Genomic DNA, 16,844 nt, shown 5'->3' with positions numbered 1-16,844 from the left:
GGAACAAGAAAGTGAGAGTCACCTGTAAATGCATGTCATATTATTCCAGGAAAAACATATAAATGTTTTGGAAGTCATCAGGGATTTTCTAAATAAGTATGGGGCATGGAAGCCAAGAGTTTTGCACTCAAAGAAAGCCCTAGAACATTACTGAAAGCATATTATGAGGCAAAAAAAGGTAAAAAAAAACCACAGGCAAAAGGAATACCTTGTTTGGTCCCTGCTATGATTTCTCTGGGGGGTGAAATTAAGTTCATGCCTTTTTATTGAAAAATATGACTATGCATAGGGAAGTACCTCAATAAATACATCTGTATAAAACCAGCTAAATATAAGGTCTGGTCTTCAAATTGGCCATGACGAAACTCTAATAATGTTTGCTTAAAGGCTTTTTTGAGCTAGACATCTGTGGCTCATGCTTCTGCTAATTAGGAAACTAGAAGTAGGAGGATCAGGGTTCAAAGCTATCTCAGGCAGAAAAGTCACCAAGATTCTAAATCCAGTTGACCTGCAAAAAGGCTAGACTGGTTCAAATGGTAGAGCACTAGCCATAAGCAAGAAAAACAAATGAGAGAACAAGTCCCTGAATTCAACCCTCAGTACTGGCACAAAAATGATTATGTACTACTTCATGTTTTGTAGTCACTGCTGCTGTTACTAAAAAATTTTTTCTAAGCCTGGGAATGTAGTTCAGTGGTGAAATGCATACCTAGTATATACAAACTCAGTTCTCAACTCCAAGAAAAGAAAAGTTGAATGTATGGTCTTCAGAAGTTAACAATCCACACAAGAAAGCTTGCTTACTATTTTATACTTCTGTTTTTGTATAGCAAAGCAATATCACCTAAATGGACCATCTGCATTCATAAGGCCTGTTTTCAAATGCTTTTTGGTTGATTTTAAGAATCAACGATACCTCCTTGGTTAAAAGATTTATAACCATTGAGACTATTCTGAAAGAATGTGCTCTTGGCTCTGGAGACAATTCCAAAAGAGGAATTTGAAAAATATTTTGAGCTATGACTGCATCATTATGTAGTGATGCCAAGTGGAAAAATATTTTTTAAAGCAAGAGAACTGTTCTTTAAAAGTTGCTTGTGTTGGGGTCGGGAGTTTGGCCTCATGGTGAGTGCTTTCTTAGCACGCATGAAGACCCGGGTTCGAGTCCTTGATACCATGAACATAGAAAAGTTGGAAGTGGTGCTGTGGTTCAAGTGGCAGAGTGCTAGCCTTGAGAAAGCCCAAGGACGGTGCTCAGGCCTTGAGTACAAGCCCCACGACTGGCAAAGACAAAAAAGATATTGTTTGCATTTATTTGAGGCTGCAGGATGACCACATTCTTCTGATGAATGTCCTTTGTATTGGAACTTACTGCAGAAGTGGCATTTCACATCATTTAAAAAATAGTTTCTGTAACAGACATTGTGATCAACAATGTGACTAGATATTTTAGCTGAGATGGGATGAATTTTATTTCATAAATATGGCATCCATTTTTAATAGTACATTGTTCTTGCTACAAGTCTGCATGGGTTTTAATTATGTTATATTATTTTTGTTCTGCATTACTGGTGTTTGAACTCAGGGCCCTGAGCACTTGCTTGCTTTACCATTTGAACCTTCATCCCTGCCTTTTGCTTGTTATTGTAGAAATGGAGTCTTCTGGAGTTTTCTTCCTGGACTGGCTTTGAACTTTGATCCACCAGATCTCAGTTTCTTGAGTTGTTAGGATTATTACAGGCCGGAGCCACCAGTACCTCGCTATATTTTTTAAATTTTAGTGACTATCTATGCAATTGTTCTAGGAAGGTATATGTGTTTTCGTGTATGTACATGTGAACGTTCATTCTTGTGTGTATCCATGAGTGTACGCATGTTTTGCTTAGACATTTGTTTTAGAACAATACAAAATCTTAACTAACCCAGAAGGTAGCTCAATTCTTCTTTACTCTACATTGGCTGAAAGATTAGGGGAAAACAACTGAATCAAGTTAGAGCTGTTTGTGAGGGTATTGGAAACAGTGAGTGAACGGGAAGAAACCATTGGTTCTTGTACTTCGAGGCTAGTGGTAGAGGAAGCTAAACTGGCTTATCTGGTAGAGCTAGCTGAGAGGATAAAGGCACAAGGTTAGCTTCTGGAGTTTGAGTCTCTAGAAGATCTCCTTTTAATAAGCATGGGAATGTTTCACCGAGCTATGATTGTGTCAACCTCAAGCCTTTTTATTAAATAATCTGACTGCTCCTCACTGTACTCGAGGTGATTAAAGGCAGAGTTTGCATCTACTTTAGGAGAGCTCGCATGGGAAAACACAGAGGCCCATTTAGAGCCAGACTTGGGAGTTTCAAACGAAGGTACCAACCAATCCTGGGAGTCTGGAAGCTGTGAGATGCAAGCTTCTCCTAGGATGGATAGTGAAATAGCACATTCAACATGGCTCCTGAAATACTGCACTACCTTGGTTGTTTGTCTCTGTGAAGATGACAACGTGGGAAGTAAAATGGCAAGGATTTATTGCAAAACACCATAAGCAGGGCTCTTGCTGGGCAGGGTTAATAAGATGCCTCTGGGAGATGGCAAAGATCGCATGATCATTAGACAGCCTGTCTGCTGGTAGTCACACGTGGATGCTGTCTGAAAACATCTTGGTGATAAGTGAAGCAAGGGTAGCCTTCCAAGATGGCTGCTTTGAAGGCAACAGCATCAAGATGTAAGCTTTCTGCCCTCTCAAAAACCGGAGGTACACGGGGAAAAAATGGAAACTAGCAGATTCCTTATTTTACTGTGAGTTGAGAGGTTCTCATTAGGTAGGTAATGTAGTCACAATATAACAGAAATGGTTAGTTTTCAGGGAGGATTTTTTTTTTTCACTTCCCAGGTCTCTCTCTCCAGCCTCAATTCCGCTCACTCCACAGATGCTTTCCATCCGTGTGTCATCTGCACGCCCAGGACCTCTCACTTAGCTCTCCTCCCATTTCTGTTTCTCCCCTCATCTTGCCCATGAATCTTTCCAAACAACTCAGGGCAGCCAGGGAGTGCTTTTTAAAAACAGAAATCCAGTCAGATTCAAAGCCAGATAGGGCAGGAAAGCCCATGAAACATTTGTTTTTCTTTTTTTTTTGGTTGGTCATGGGTCTTGAACTCTGGGCTGGATATTATCCTTGTGCTCTTCAGCTCAAGACTGTTGCTCTACCACTTGAGCCAAAGCGCCACTTCCAGTTATCTGGTGGTTAATTGGGGACTTTTGTACCTGGGCTGGTTTTTGAACTGCAGTCCTCAGATCTCAGCCTCCTGAGTAGCTAGGACTGCAGGTATGAGCCTCTTATCTCTAATTAACCACCAGAAAATCAGAAGTGGAGCTGAGGCTCTAAGTGGTAGAGTGCTAGTCTTCAGGAAAAAAAAAAAAAAGAACAATGCCCAGGCCCTGAGTTCAAGCCCCACAACAACAATAACAACAAAAGGGCTAAGTCAATTAAGTAGCTAAGTACCATGAGGAGGGTGGAGAGGCTCAAAGATGGAATTCATCATACAAGAAAGAGCTTACGAGTCCTCAGAACAGGTAGGTACACAGTGCCACAAACAGTGGGAAAAACATGGGCTAAATGAGTGAGTCAGGAAAAATGTATATACACACGGGCACACACATACACACAACTGGCTCTTCATGGCAGGTTCAAATTGTTCCCTCACTGCCAAGGGAGTGTGGCACAGGACACTTACACTTCAGTGGGCCAAAAGATCTTTATTCTGCATTCTTGTTGGGGAATCTGTTCCTCTGGACCTGCCAGGCTGCTATGGAGCCTTTAGGGTCTGAACCCTTGTGGTTTTTCATCCTTTGCTGGGTGAATGCTCAGCTTCTCTGTCCTGTCTCCACCCACTCCTGTAGCTGGAGCAAGCGTCCATGCATACTGTTATGAGGGTGAAAGTTAGACTGTTCAAAATGTATAGTTGGTCTTTGGACTTCTCCAGTTGCTTCTTAGCAATATTCTACTGCAACAATGCTCCAGTTCTGTCTCTTCTATCCCCTTGAAGTGGAAAAAGACCACTAAAATGATGCCGAGGAGAAGAAAGAAAAATGTGCCAAACCTGGGTAGCTCATGCCCATAATCCCCATTGCTTAGGAGGCTGAGATTAGGAGGGTTAAAGGTCAAAGCTAGCCTGGACCCCAACGTTAGGAGACACCAAAGTCCAAAATAGCCTGCGAAAATGAGCTGGAAATGTGGATGAAGAAGTAGAGCTAAACAAGCTGGGCGAATAAGCTGGCAAGACCATGAGTTTGAGCTCCAGCATCACTTGAAAAGAAATCCATTTCACTACACTGCCAATAAACACAGAGTTCTGCATCAGTGACTTCTGACTCTTTTGTTTTTTTTTGCCAGTCCTGGGATCTGAACTCAGGGCTTGTGACTGTCTTTGGGATTTCTCAAGGCTAATGTTCTACCCTTGAGCCATAACACCACTTCTGGCCTTTTCTATGTATGTGGAACCAAGAAATCTAACCCAGGGTTTCATGCATGCTAGGTGAACACTTTACCACTAGTCCACGTTTCTGGCCCCACATCTGTGACTTTATTATTATTTTTTTTATAACTGATAGAAATATTTAACATCCCAGAATGCTTAACAAACCTCAGCTACCACCGGCTTCAATAAACCTCCATGGAGCCTGGTCAAGCAGACGGAGTTTGGCAGGGTAGTTCTGGTTTTGATAGAGTCAGGTAGGTAAGATGGTTAGCAATTTTCCTTTAAAAAAATTTATGTCAGAAAGTGGCGCTATGTCTCAAGTGGTAGAATGATAGCCTTAAGCCAAAGAGCTTAGGGGTATTGCCTGGGCCCAGAGCTCAAGCCCCACAACCAACAAAAAATAAATAAAAATATGTCATATTTACAATTTTTTTCTATGTCATCCTTATGCAAGGGCCATGCTAATCATTTCTGTATTGTCCCAAATTTGTAGTATATGTGTTGTTGAAGCAAGTACTTGTTAGCAATTTTCTGTCATAGTTTTGTGTTTATCAACTGATTGGTTTGGTTAATCAGCAATCTGAAAATTACCAGTCTATTTATATGCACTGTTTAAAAATAAAACACAGTTTAAACACATTCTTTTTAAATTTACAAGACACTTTGAGAAAACTATGTCCCAGGAAGGGATTAGCCAAGCTGGGTCTGGAGTTATGCCTGGTTCGTGTTGGCTGCCCATTCATGAAGAGTTGGGTAAAGTGCTTTCCTGGGCCAAGTCCGACCATGTGGTGTGGAATGAGTGGGAGGTGGAGAGACTCATGAATGTTGACATCATTCTCAAAGTTCTCAGCTCCTATTATGTCCTGATTCCCAGGAATACCAACTTCATAAAAACATTCCTGTCACTCAAATGGCCCATTAACCCTTCTAAGTTAGCTAATGATTAATATCATTAGCTTCAGGATGAGATGACAATTTCTGAGAAGGGCACTTACAAAGGGATGGTTAGTAAGATGTCTACACGTCCAGATGGCTGTTCTCAGGCTGTCTGGGGTAGAAATAAATGGCTATATACCCACTCCACCAGTGACATTTATTGTGGTTATAATTATTCAACTATCTGGTTGGTGCCTGCCCAACTCGTGGGGAGAGAACCCAAATAATAATGTCAAATCAACCAGAACCAAACAGCATAGATGTCACCTATGCTATGACCTCATATTTGGGAAGCAACAGGCCTCATTGGGCTCAACCACTGTTCCTGGGGTCTGTTCTGATTTCTTTGGTCTTTGATTTATTATATATCAAGTTCTATAAGGTTAAATGTGTGTGTGTGTGTGTGTGTGTGTGTGTGTGTGTGTGTGTGTGTGTGTGTGTGTGTGCTGTCCTAGGGCTTAAACTCAAGGCCTCAGTGCTGTCCCTGAGTTTTGTTTGCACAAGGCTAGCACTCTACCACTTGAGCCTCAGCTCCATTTCTCGCTTTTGGGTGATTAATTCAAGTTCAGAGTCTCACTGATTCAAATGAAGACCCTCAGTTCTCAGCTTCCTGAGTAGCTAGGATTATAGGCACATGCCACTGGTTCTTGGCCAGGTTAAACTTTCATAGGTAAAATTTCCATAGATCAAAAATAGTCCCATCTAAGCAACTGCACAGGGTTTAACCCAATATATTTTGTTATTAATTCTCCCAGAGCAGGATAGAAATCATACATAGAAGGTTATAGCATGGAGAATAAGCTCCCTGAAAAATAGAAAACTCTGGATGTTAAGGGGAGTATATTTCAAAATCTAAATTACTATGCATTATGGTTACTATGCATTAATATTACATGTACGTAGCTTTTGAAGTATTTCAGTTCCATGGTTAAGACCTCTGAAGTAATGAGGTCATGAATGTTCATGCCATTATAGTGCCTGCAAATTGTTTTCATGGTATTTTCATTAAGGTAGAAGGAATGAGAAGGTTGGGTTTACGAGAGGTATAACAGCAGTCTGAGAGGTCACGGGAGACATTACCCGTGATGTAGATTTCTGTCAGCTTTGTTTGAAAGGTAGACAGCAGAGCCTAATGCTTGGAGTTCATTGATGCCCAGATGAGATAAAGAAAGAGCTCAGTGTTCTTACCTTAAGACTGGCTTTGCATTCATTTTCTTTCCACCCTCATATTAGTAGAGTGCTAGCCTCGAACTGAAGAGCTCAGGGCCAGCACCCAGGCCCAGAGTTCAAATCAAGTCCAATGACTAACAACAACAATGAAAAAGACAGACAGAGAGAAAGAAAGGAAGAGAGAAACAAAGAATGAACCAGATGACCCAGTCACTGATTCTAACATGTTCAGACTTGTCCCATGTTGAGAATCTGCTTAATTATAATCCTCTCCTTTCTTCCTTCGCTGGTCCCCTCAGATACATGGAAGGAGGCTCAACAATAAAACATAGGCACTTGTGGTTGCATGAAGTTATTTCCAGATTTGGCTGCTCCTGTGAGGAATACAGGATAAAAAGTATTTCTAGGGCCGGGAATTTGGCCTAGTGGTTAAAGTGCTTGCCTAGCATGCATGAAGACCCGGGTTCGATTCCTCGGTACCACATATAGAAAAAAAAAAGCCAGGAGTGGTGCTGAGGCTCAAGTGGTAGAGCTCTAGCCTTGAGAAAGTCCAAGGACAGTGCTCAGGCTCTGAGCTCAAGCCCAGGACTGGAAAAAAAAAAAAGAAAAAAAAAAAAAGTATTTCTAGCCAGATACCCCTGGCTCACATCTGTAATACTAGCTACTCAAGGGGCTGAGATCTGAGGATGGCGGTTCAAATCTAGCTCAGGCAGGAAAGACTGTGAAACTTCTATCTCCAATTAACCACAAAAAAGCTGAAAGTGGAGCTCTGGTTCGAGTGGTAGAGTGCTAGCTTTAGGCAAAAGCGCTCAAAGACAGAGCCCAGGCCCTGAGTTTGAGTCCCAGGACTAGCCCAAAGAAAGAACTTTTAAATCACTTTAGTGCAGGACAAAATGAAACTTAGTTGGAACCTTAAGCCACTAAATTCTTTTTGAGTGAAATGAGAGTTCTAGGTTGGTGAGCTATTAAAATCAGGTAATAATTATGCCAGGCGCTTAACAGGGAGGGAGGAAGGGAATAAATAGTTTTATCTTGGCTTGGTCTGCTCTGCTGATTCAGTTTTAATCAGTTCCCAAGGTAAGAGTTGTGCGTAAATCCCGCTTTCGCATGTACACACAAGTACTGGACTTAGAAATAATGAGCACTAATGCAGTAATTTAATACATATTAAACTGTTTGCACACTTATTCTGCATCTGTCACAGCCTATAAACCTCAGCAACCAGAGCTGCTAATGCTATCCTGTTGCTAGAGAAATTCCAGAGAGACTTGGCTTATCCAAGGATGGACAGTGAACCTGCTATTTATTGCTCTGATGGCTGATTTGTGCCACCAGAACTTGAATCAGTTGTGAGGGCAGAATCCTCAAGGAGTAAAACATATGTATCGCAAGGAAGCATTCACCATACTGTGATAAACACCACCAGTGTGAATTCAACTTGTGTACAAGCTTGTCCTAGCAGGAACTCACTAAGCAATTGCATCGTCTGTGATTGCCTGATTTCTATTCCTTTGCTATCCAGAGAAATATAAGGACCTTACGCTATATATACATATACACACATATATATTTATATACACAGAGATGTATATATGTATAATATATTTGTACATGTATGTGTACATATATACACATATATGGCTTTTTCAGCCATGGAATTTGAACTCAGGGCTTTGTACTTGCTCAGCTTGCTTGCTCATGCGTCCAGTCTATCTTTTTCCTGGTTACTTGGAGATAGGGTCTTGCAGAGTTTTCTTCCCTGGGTAGATTTCAAATTGCCTTACTACAGATCTCATTCTTTTGAGTAGCTAGAATTACAGTCATGAATCTGGCTTTGTGCTTTGTTTTTGGAGATCATGGTCCCATGAGTCATCTTGAAAGCAAGAATGGTAAGATGATAATAAAATAACTGGCAAATAGTCATGAATTTCATTAACAGTTACATGTTCCCAAATAGTGTTTGTCCAGTTGGCTGCAAATTTTGGGAATAGACATGTTTCATGGCATTGAAGACCAGAAAGAGAATAAGTAGCCAGAGCTGTTTCCTAGGGTTAGACCTTTAAGGACCTCTAACATTGTGGTCTTCCATTTCACAGGAAGGCTGACAATGCCTGTCCTGAAGAAGCATCATAGAGATTGGGGATAAGGTAGCTGGAGGTCACGAGTATTGTGTGACAAAATTCAAGAGTCAGTGAACAATTGCTGCAGTTGGGGTCAACCTGAACCTGAGAGAAGGTAGAAGCATCCTCTGTGCTCATGCGCGCAACTCCAGTTCATTGTATTTTCACAGCTGCCTAATTTTCTGTCGTACGACTATCTTGGGATTTATTTAAGTGTCTTCTGAAAGACGAGACTTAGTTAATTCTCTTTTATAGTGATCATGAGCATTTTAATGTATTGGTTTCTAAGAACTTCAGGCACCATCCTCCGCAAATGAGCAGTTTTAAACAACAGAAACCTACACTTCTGGAGATGTTATATAGTTCAGATAATAAAATTTCCCCGAAGACCCACATGTAGAAGGTTTGCTGGCTGCCACTCAACCCCACGTCTGGAGTCTACTGTGCTATAGGGTAGTGGTGGAACCCTTAGCACACGGGGCATTCACTAATAGTAGGAAGTGAGGTCTTTGGGGACATTTCCTGGAAGGCAATATTGAGAGCTTGTCTCTCCGCTCCCCCACCGCCAACACACACAACTCTCTCTCTTTTCTTGGCTGCCATGAGTTCTCTTTCTCTCCTCTCTCCTTTCACTTAGTTTCTTCTCTCTTTGATTCTCTCTTTGCCTCTTTCTTTCTTTCTCAAAAACTTTCTTTCATGGTACCGGGAATTGAACTCTGTGTCTTCTGTCTGCTAGACAGGTGCTCTACCGCTGAAATCTGCACACCTCCAGCCCTTTTTGCTGTATTATTTTCCATATAAAGGCTTAAAATTCTTAATTTACAGAAGTTACTGCCATGACATCCTGGCATATAAATATAAATATAGATATAGATGCAGATATAGATAATACAAAGGTGTAGAGAGTATAACTAACTTACAGCCATCACTAATTAAAGTTGAGGCATAATATAGGAGGATAGAAACCCAATAAATAATCTTCTTGGCCTACGAAGTTATGTGAGTTAGAATATCCTTAAGAGGAATCAATACGTTTTCTTATTCCCTTTCTTCTTTCCCCTCCTACTTCCCAGCTTATCCCTATGTCATTTCTCTTCTGGACTCTTGCTGGAGTCTTTGCTCATGCGAGTCCTTTCTCTTCATACACACACACAATTAAGAATTTTTGTTCTCAGTGTATGTATAAAAAATATAAAATGGATTCATTCTATGATGTGTGCTAATTGAGAAATCAAATAAATAACTCAGTCTAGTCAAGTCCATAGACTCTTTCAATCAAATGTCTTCATGCCAGATACCCCAAGAGCACAACACCGGGCTCTCAGACCCCTATCATCAAGTCTCTATACCACATCATCTGTGAGACAACATACAAATCCCATCCCAGTGTTTCCCTCCCTTCTACACCCAGAATTCAGGATGCTCTTCCTGGGATCACATTAAGCCATACTGGAAATCCTAAGCCTGGCTGGGCTTACAAAAATGTTAGATGAGAATAGCCATATCGTGGAGAGATGGGGCCCCATGGAAGGGCTCTGGAGTCACACGAGGCGAGTCCTTGCTCTCTTAGGCTTTCAGACACTTATTTCTCCTGGGATGAGAAGCCTGGCTCTGCCATATTCTTTCTGTCATCTATCATCTTCACCATCGGAATCATGGATTGAAGGCTCCCAAATGATGGGCCAAAATAAGCCCTTTCGTGCTGTTAATTTAGTATATTGAGTGGTGGATGTAAAGTTGCCTAGTATTATTCCTAATGCAGGTTTCAAAATGTATATTAAATTTCATTTTATTCATTCCATTCCTCTTGATGCTAAGCAAGAAAGTCAGGGGTTCTATGACTGGTAAGATGCGAAGTCAAGTCTGCTATTGAACAGCAGAGTGCAGACTGAGAGCTCCCTCCTTCCAATCTCAGTAATGACCAAGCCATGGAAAACCCAGTACTCAGCTACACCAAATGGAATATATCCAATCCAAATTGGTAGTCCATCCAAACCTATCCCAGCAATTATTTACTGGTTGCTCTTAGAAGCTAGGCTTTTTGGAAAGTACTTGCTAGTGGAACCAGGCTTTTGTTTTTGGGTTGGTTCTAGGGCTTAAACTTGAGACCACTCATTCTTACTGTCTTTTGTTTCTTTACTACTTGAGCCATACCTTCAGTGGCACGTTTTACTTGTATAATGAAGATAATAATTGCATGGATTTGTTGGCTCTGGCTGGTTTCAACCAAGATCTTCAGATCTCAGCCTACTGAGTGGATAGGATTACAGGTGTGAGGCATCAGTACCTGGACAGGTTCTTGTTGATTAGCAAAGCATTTGGGCTGCTTTGCTGGCTCAGTGAGCTAATCACAAATGCCCCAATTGCTGGCTAATTGCTTTGGTGTCGACGCCAGCTCTCTTCTGGGGCTATAGCTGTTTACTCTCACACCCCGAGAGACAAAATGGGAACGGGTGGCTCTGGTTGCTCTTTCTCTTAGAATGGGGAATGAGGGAGATTAAGCACTCACCTGTCTTGATGGTTTCTTTGCCAAAGACTGGTGGGATCAGCTGATGTGTTTTTCAGACTTGTGAGTTAAACGTCATTTGTATTCCTTCTTAGCCCTCCTCTTCCTCCATTTGGAAACACTCCACAAGGAAGTGGAGGGCAAGTAGAGGGTTTCCAATTAGACAGGAGGTTTCAACACAATGATGTAAATAACTAAATAATTATAGTTCCCCCAAGGCTTTGTTAAACTTGGCATTTAAGGACAAGGCAGAACTTTTCACTTTTGAGTGCACCAAACATGGTTCCAGAAGCAAAGTCTTTGAAGCAAGAGAACAGATCTTTTGACTTCTTTGTATCTGTCTTAGCTATCAGTGTTTTTCAGGAATGATTTCTAGTCTCTTCTACTATACCTAGAAGACTATTTCCCGTCCCTCACCCCATGCCTTCTCCTAACGTAGCTCTCAACTGTCCTTTGGCATGATGGGGAATAAACACTGGTAACTTTAAACCACTAAATATTTGGAATTGTTTGTTTCTGCAGCATAATTTGGTGGATACAATATTAAGAGCTAAACTATATGTCAAGTGCCTATTTCCTCTGTGTGATTCTGCAAGCTCTTTGGGCCACTATACCTTAAACACTTTGTGAGTAGAGATGGTCTTGTATTCATTTTGTATTTTGGCATTAAGCTCAGCTGCATGGTTTCTTTTTTCTTTCCCTCCCTCTCTCTCACTCTCTCCCTCCCTCCCTCCCTCCCTTCCTTTTTTTTTTTTTGGCTGCTGGTCCTGGTGTTTGAACTCAAAGCCTGGGTACTGTCCCTGAACTTTTTTGCTTAAGGCTAGCATTCTACCACTTGAGCCACAGCTCTGCTTCAGACATTTTTTGGTAGTTTTGAAGCCAAGGTTTCTCTGCTACGGGCTTTGAACCACAGCCCTCATATCTCAGTCTCTTGAGCAAGGTTACTGGCATGAGATATTGATGCTGAGATGTATGGTATTGCTTAATGAAAGACTGTACAAATGCATGGCTATCTGAAAAGGCAGAGAAACATAAAGAAGCTAAGAAACTAAAATCCAAGGTTTTACCTGAATGATATTTAAGGTAGGTCTCTTTTTCTTTATATTGTCCACCAAGACAATGTAAATTCAAGACTTAAATTTTCTGTTTCTGTGTTTTTCTGTGTCCCTCAACATTGAAGTTTGTGGGAAAAAAATCACAGGACACTTCAGGAAAATAATCTCTGGTGGTTAAGAGAGAGAAGAAGAAAGAGGGAGAAGAAAGAGGGAGAAGAAGAAGAAGAAGAAGAAGAAGAAGGAGGAGGAGGAGGAGGAGGAGGAGGAGGAGGAGGAGGAGGAAGAGGAGGAGAAGAAGAAGAAGAAGAAGAAGAAGAAGAAGAAGAAGAAGAAGAAGGAGGAGGAGGAGGAGGAGGAGGAGGAGGAGGAGGAGGAGGAGAAGAAGAAGAAGAAGAAGAAGAAGAAGAAGAAGAAGAAGAAGAAGAAGAAGAAGAAGAGGAAGAGAGATTGAATTAAATTAATCAACAGGCCACAAAAATATGGTTGAAGCCTAGCAACATTAGCTCATACCTGAAATCCTAGCTACTCAGGAGATTGGGATCTAAGGATCTTTGTTTGAAGCCAACTCAGGCAGAAAAGTCTACGAAACTCTTATCTTCAATTAACCAGCCAAAAGTAGAGTTGTGGCTCAAGTGGTAGAGCATCATCCCTGAACAAAAAAGCCAAGTAATAGCAAAAGGCCCTGAGTTCAAGTCCTGACAGGCACGTGCACGCGTGCGCGCATGCACACACACACACACACACACACACACACACACACACACACACACACAGAGCTGCGGTAGAGATATATTCATATCAAATGTTATTCTTTTGAATACTAGGACTACACGGTCCATTTGGGAGATGAATGTGGTCTAGTCTTATCAAGAATGGTCACTCAGCCATCCAACAACTTGCTAAGCATCAATTACTTTTTTTCCCATAATCAGATTAATTTCATCAGCACAATTAATTTGGTTAATCACACAACTGAAAATCTTTAGGAATACCATGTCAAATGACTATGGTTCCACTTGTAGTCCGAAGAGAAAAATCATTTTAGTAAAACAGACTGAAAGCAAAAAATTTATTGAGCTATCTGTCTATAACTTGAAAAACATTCTCTTTATTCCTTTTGAGGAATAGCATAGAACTTTACTTCTTATTTCATTCACCACCCCTTCATCCCTCTCTAAAACAGCCACCATCATATTTTTGGACAGATTTCCATTTTTCTTACAGAATTCATGTCCTTAGATTGTTCTGTTTTGCATGCTCTTTCCCTGACTGTTGTCTCATTTTTCCCTACAGGAGTGTAAGCTCCACGACAGGAGACAGATTTTTGCTTCACATAGTAGAGCTGGTTCAATGAATGAACAGCTGAGTGAGTAAACCACACATTTTCTCAGTGAATCCCTTGGGTTACAGAATTCCTGGATTAGGAGAAACAAAAGGAAACCTACAATTGTTGAATCTGATGTTCCTATTCTGCACACGCAATCATGCCTTGGCCATGCCTTAGTACACACAGATTTGTGGCCAGGAGTCCTATTTCTTTTGAAACAGTCCCGTTTTGTTTTGAATCCATTGTGGGCTTGAACTTGGGGCCTGGGCACTCTCCCTGAGCTTCTTTTGCCCAAGGCTAGTGTTTTGCCACTTTGAGCCACATCTCCACTTCTGGTTTTCTGGTATTTAATTGGACATGGGTGCATTGGCCTTTTCTGTCCAGGCTGGCTTTGAGCTGCAATCCTCAGATCTCAGCCTCCTGAGTAGCTAGGCTTACAAGCATGAGCCCAGCCAGTGCTGGGTTCAGGATTACAATTGATTCATGGTTCAGCGTTACTTCAACTTCTACATGAATGTCTGATTTACAGAGGGGCGGGAGGGAGAAAGGCAGCAACACATAGCATGGATAAAATACATGAAGAGAACAGAGGTTACAGATGCCTTTAGCATGCTGCCTCTTTCCATTGCTACCCAAGAGACTCACCAGTAAAGGGAGAGAAAGAGTCACAGGTATCGAGGGGAAGAGATAAAAGAGACATATAGGATGGATCAGTTGGAGAAGGATTAAGATGTATTTTCCCCTTTTCCATTCTGTATGCACATTACCTCTCCTTTTCCCTGTGGCTCCTTTGAAAACCATGAGCTACTTGAGTATTTGAAATGGGATTTCTGTTATGTCATAAATATTCAGAGTAGGCCTTGTAATTGGCCCCTGTGATTAATTCTGCTTACTTGGGGTGAGGGGGGGGGAGAGTTGTGTAAGGTTTTCACTGGAGGGCATGTCTTTTATGTTTTAATGTTACTCATGTATAATGCAATTTGTCCTGAACTGGAATTGAGACAGTTAAGGGGTTTTTATTTCTTATGGCAATGTTTGGAAGTACTTAAATTGGATGGTTTGTATTACTGCCCCCCACCCCCTCTGGGCTGAGATTAAGATAATTGGTGAGGCTCTTGGCCAGAAGTTCCTACTGGTCATTTCACTTGCATTGGTCTGGGGTTAATGGAGGAAAGCATCCCTTGAAAGGTTAAAGCAGTTCCTTTTGCTTCCATTTTAATGATACTTGCCTGCCAGTGCTTTCTCTTTGAAGAGCAATTTAATAAACAGTCACTGGCGTTTCATGTTGAGGGCAAGATCTGTAATGACATTCATCTCCCCGGGAGTTCTTCCTCAGCTCCTGATTGGATCAAGGCTGGCACAAAAATACAGGCCAGCCATAGCCCAGATCCTGAGTGCCCATGCTGGAGGTTCTCAGGGCATGTACCTCTGTTCTCCCTCCGTGGATAGACGTGGACTGGAGTGGGAGTGGAAGTGGAAGATGGTGTTCAGAACCATTATGAGCTCTCCATAATTGCCTCTGATTTTTAAATTATTTCCCCCACTTCAGCCATACCACCAGAGCGTGGCCTAGTGGTAGCGTGCTTGCCTAGCATACAGAAAACCCTGGGTTCGATTCCTTGGTACCACCTTTACAGAAAAAGCTGGAAGTGGTGTTGTGGCGCAAGTAGCAGAGCACTAAGCTTAACCAAAAGAAGCTCAGGGACAGTGTCCAGGCCCTGACTTTAAGTCCCAGGACTAAAAAAAAAAAAAGCATCTTAAAAGGAAATCAGGCCTGGCTCTGTCTGTGCTCATACTGAGAAACAGTGGACATGCAAAGAGTTGTTGTCACCTCAGCACCCAGGTGCTGCGAGGTCAGAAGCAAGCAGAGCAGTGATTGGCTGTTATTGTTGATGCCAATGGCTGCTCCAGGCAAGGGTATCAGGGGGGGAGCCATCTAAAGCCAGCTTACACAGTGAGATGGGACCATAGATCTGTTTTTGATTAAAATCACATGTCATTTTATACAGCCAGTTAGGATGCGTGGTCAGCCTGGATGAAGGTGACATGGAGGCTCACAGACTTGAGGTTAGGCATCCCATTCAGAAATGAGGAGCTCAGCCAGGCACTGGGGCATCATGTCTATCATCCTAGCTACTCAAAGAGACTGGAATCTGATGATTATGACCTGAAGCTAGTCTAGGCAAGATAAATTCTTAGAGAGTCTTACCTCTACTTGCAAAAACCCAGAAATGGAGCTTGTAGACCATCAGTATTCTTTTTATTTCTTTTTTTTTTCTTTTGGCAGTTCTGGGGCTTGAACTCAGGGCCTGAGCACTGTCCTTGAGCTTTCTCGAGACTAGAGCTCTTCCACTTGAGCCACAGCACCACTTCTGGCTTTTTCTACGTCATGGGTAGCACCACCAAACAAAAACAGTCCAACATAACAAAGTTATCTTCTAAGCGCCAGCTAGAAATGTGCTTATTAGAAGTAATGATACAGAACTTGTAACAGGATGGTGACTGTAGAATATTTAGGACAACCTCTTAGTGATGATGGAAATGATTTTTGATGGATGGATATGAAAGCAGACGGGAGCCAGCCTTATTAGGAATGGAGCTTCTGTGATCTCTGGGGAAAACCTTCAGGTTCTGTTGTTACCCTGGCTGCCACATTAGCTAGCAGCTCGGGCTTTCTCTGGTTGAGCCAGACCCATTATTAATTGTAGAATAAAGGATTAGCGTCTGGGCGATCTTTCTTCCTTCCTTCCTTCCTTCCTTCCTTCCTTCCTTCCTTCCTTCCTTCCTTCCTTCCTTCCTTCCTTCCTTCCTCTCTCTCTGTTCTTTCTTTCTTTCTTTCTTTCTTTCTTTCTTTCTTTCTTTCTTTCTTTCTTTCTTTCTTTCTTTCTTTCTTTCTTTCTTTCTTTCTTTCTTTCTGTGGGTCATGGGACTTGAACTCGGCCTGGACAGTGTCCCTGAGCTCTTCAACTCAAGGCTACCGCTCAACCCCGTGAGCTGAGCCCCACTTCCCATTTTCTAGAGTTTAATTAGAAATAAGAGTCTCTTGGTTTTGTATTGCCCAGGCTGGCTTTGAACCTTGATCCTCAGATCTCAGCTTCCTGAATAGCTAGGATTATAGGCATGAACCACTGCGCCCTGCTTGCTCGCTTGCTTGCTTGATTGCTTGCTTTCCTTTCTTTCTTTCTTCCTCTTTTATTTTTCTCTCTCTTTCTTTCTTTCTTTCTTTCTTTCTTTCTTTCTTTCTTTCTTTCTTTCTTTCTTTTTCTTT

The 16,844-nt window shown here is 41.8% G+C and overlaps 1 non-coding gene across 1 annotated transcript; it reads right to left on the bottom strand.

Annotated features, from left to right (window-relative positions):
• Positions 1–4,868: 4,868 nt before the first annotated feature.
• LOC150046049 (U6 spliceosomal RNA) lies at positions 4,869–4,979 on the bottom strand. Its single transcript, XR_016532767.1, has one exon. It is a non-coding gene; the product is annotated as a U6 spliceosomal RNA (small nuclear RNA).
• Positions 4,980–16,844: the final 11,865 nt, after the last annotated feature.

This window comes from Megascapheus bottae, chromosome 26 (genome assembly GCF_031878675.1).
Source record: "Megascapheus bottae isolate mThoBot1 chromosome 26, mThoBot2.hap1, whole genome shotgun sequence".
NCBI lineage: Eukaryota > Metazoa > Chordata > Mammalia > Rodentia > Geomyidae > Megascapheus > Megascapheus bottae.
This window is presented reverse-complemented; position numbering and strand designations above follow the sequence as displayed.